The following is a 3,100-nucleotide window of genomic DNA, read 5'->3' as shown; positions in this document are numbered from 1 at the left end:
TGCATTATTTACTATTGAATGAACTGATTGCTAAAACTACTACACTGAAAGAAGATCATTATGTTCTGGTGATTTAACCAAATGTTCTCATTATATATTAGAATGAGCTTGTGTTTTGAAATAATTATTGTGTGGAAAGAAAACATGTATAGGTTTTGAAAGACTCTTTTTTAAAAGTATGCTGAAGTGTACTTGTCACATGTTCACCCTGTTTTGGACTTGTTTTGGACTTGTGTTTTACCATTTCCCGCCACTAGTTAGTCACCATGGTTACTGATCACCCCAATCATCACATTCAGCTGTGTTCAATCATCCTCCTTGTTTCCCTGTGTATATACGCCCTGTGTTTCCTATTCAGTATTGTCTGGTATTGTTTGTGTATTGTGTGGTTGTCTCTCTGTTGAACCTGCCTGTGGATTACCTTACCTGTGGATTTATTTAAGATGGTTATACTTGATCTTCCTTGTCGTGCATGCTTATGCTTACAACCAGCAATTGTAACAGTACTGTACTTCTTTTTCACAAAGCTTTTGGAAAATACTATTATAAACTTTCATATTATTTTTTTCAGGGGACCCCTATACCTGTTTTCCATGTGCAGAGAATGAATGGTCTGATGAAGGCAGCACAACATGTAAGACACGTTCTGTTGTCTATCTTCAGTTCACAGAAATCCCCTCCATCGCTGTCTTAGTTTCTGCCATATGTATAATTATTTTACTCATTGCCATATTTTGCATTTTCGCCTACAATTACAACACACCAGTGGTGAGGTCTGCTGGTGGTAGCATGTGTTTCCTGATGTTGACATGTTTGATTTTGTCTAGTATAAGTGCATTCTTTTTCTTTGGGAAAACCCACATCTGCACTTTGCCTCCTGAGAAATGCCATATTTACATTTTTCTTCACTGTCTGTATTTCCTGTTTGACTGTCCGCCGACTCATGGACTTTTAAAGATCAAATTATGCTCATCTGTGAAATGGGGAATGCATTAACCATAACCATATTTGTGTTCATAGGATGGTTTCTTCGTTTCCTGTGTCTCCTGTTTTCTTACATGGGAAGAGATCTGCCGAAAAATTACAATGAAGCCAAGTCAATAACCTTCAGTCTAATTTTGTACTATCTGACCTGGATTGTATATTACACAGCATACCTCTCTTTCAAAAGCAAATACATCACTCTTTTAAATGCAATTGCTCAAATATCCAGTATAAATGGAATTCTCTTTAGCTATTTCATACCAAAATCTTACATCATAATATTCCAACCACAAAAAAAAAAACACTCCTGCATACTTTCAATCATCTATTCTGAAATACACCCAAACCATTAGTAGGGCTTAGACATTAGTCTTTGTGTATCCACCTTATATTTACCGTAAGAGCAGTGCTGCCATTTGTAACCTGAATGTGCAAGGCTTCCGGTCTCATCCGCGTCCAGTTATTTTAGCTGTACAAAAACAGTCCTTTATGCTGATGGATATTGCTGGTATTTGTTATCATATTATCTGAATCCGTTATCGTAATCAAACACGATTTGTAGCACAAATAGTTTTACCATCTACTGCACTTTGTTATTCTTCTAGTTATTTACCTATAGAGACTAACGAATGGGAAGTCTAGCACATTCACAGAAATTAGCTTACTTTCGAGTTGCAAAATAAGATGGATAGTTTGTGAACTCTTAAACTCTGTTAGTGTTAGTGGCTTAGATCCTTCACTTTTATGTTACCACAGTGTAAAAGAAACGCATAGGCAAAGTAGAGAATCTATTCTGGGGTTCAATCTGCATTAAGATACTATGTGATTTTTGAGAATAAAATGAGTAATTGACATATAAAAAGCTTTTGTTTACATGCTTGCATCAACACTAATGTAACAATGTAATGTAAACACAATTTTTTTTCTCTTCTTTTTTTTACTTGTAATAAAGAACACTTTCAGAACATCCATAATAGTGTCCAAGTGTTACATTACTTGTTTTCAAAAGTAATATTATTACTTTACTCATTACTTCTGCCAACAGTGTTTTTTTTTTACACTACTTGTTATATTACTTTTCCGTTACACCCCACAAAATTTGTATTTGTGTGCCTTATACATATATAAATGTATAAGGCGTGTTTTCCTTTCCACAGTTGCTGTTATGACTATAAGGAAGATTATTGCAGATATATCACTCATATTACATGATCTTTGAGCTTCTGTGTTCTGTCTCTAACAGTTAATGCATAGAAATGTTTCTACACATGAAACTGATAAACATATTATTATAACTAATAAACATGTTATATTATTATTATTATAGAAGAATTGTATTGTGATTGTGAAAAAATTAACAACAGAATTTCATTAGGTTTACTGACAATATGCTACAATGTTGTAATGACCGAGACAAATCAGAAACAAATATTTGTTATATTTCACAAATAATATTTAAAACCCCGCACCAAGGTGCCAAGGTGTCTGCGACCACCCCCAAAGTATTAGAACCAGGCCCCTGGTTGCCATGGTTTTTTGACTTCATAGAATGCAGAACTCTGTTCTAAACTCATTTGGATCAGGCCATAGGGAAGTCACAAAGCCTGTAAAAACACACTCTTCTGCCTCAATTTATAGACAAACTGTTCTATAAATGAACATGCATCCCAGGACATTGTGTGTATGATTATAACTTGTAAAGTGTAAAGTCGTAAAGTTGTAAAGTCTTGTAAAGTGTCTCTTGTATTTTGTTTTATGCATAGCTTATGAGTGAACTACTGGTTAAGGTAACCCCAAGTACTGTATATCGTGTTTCCTATCAAATTAATGCTCATTTAACAACAGTGTGTGTTTGTTGTATTAATCGGAGTATAAATGCCCATTTTAATCAGGCTCAAACACAAAGAGCCGTAAAGCTCTCCACAGAGGAATTTCCCCCTCGAAAATTCCACCTTTCTCATTGGTCAGGTTAACCCTAAGAGTTGTGACTTTTCCCAGACTTTAAAGAACCACACACAGCTCCGCCTGCTCTCTTGCTCCTTTGACTGACTCTAGACATCTCCTGGTTGCTGGGTGGCCTCAACCTGCACTCCAGCCGTGTGCTTACTTAGAAGAG

The 3,100-nt window shown here is 35.5% G+C and overlaps 1 long non-coding RNA gene across 1 annotated transcript; it reads left to right on the top strand.

Moving 5' to 3' along the window:
* The first annotated feature begins 347 nt into the window (after positions 1–347).
* Positions 348–1,935, top strand: LOC127517858 (uncharacterized). The gene is made up of 3 exons (XR_007931383.1): positions 348–446; positions 572–634; positions 1,021–1,935. It is a non-coding gene; the product is annotated as an uncharacterized LOC127517858 (long non-coding RNA).
* The last annotated feature ends 1,165 nt before the right edge of the window (positions 1,936–3,100 follow it).

Source organism: Ctenopharyngodon idella, chromosome 8, assembly GCF_019924925.1.
Source record: "Ctenopharyngodon idella isolate HZGC_01 chromosome 8, HZGC01, whole genome shotgun sequence".
In the NCBI taxonomy this organism is placed as follows: Eukaryota; Metazoa; Chordata; class Actinopteri; order Cypriniformes; family Xenocyprididae; genus Ctenopharyngodon; species Ctenopharyngodon idella.
The sequence above is the reverse complement of the archived record's forward strand: the minus strand, read 5'-3'. Positions and strand labels throughout refer to the sequence as shown.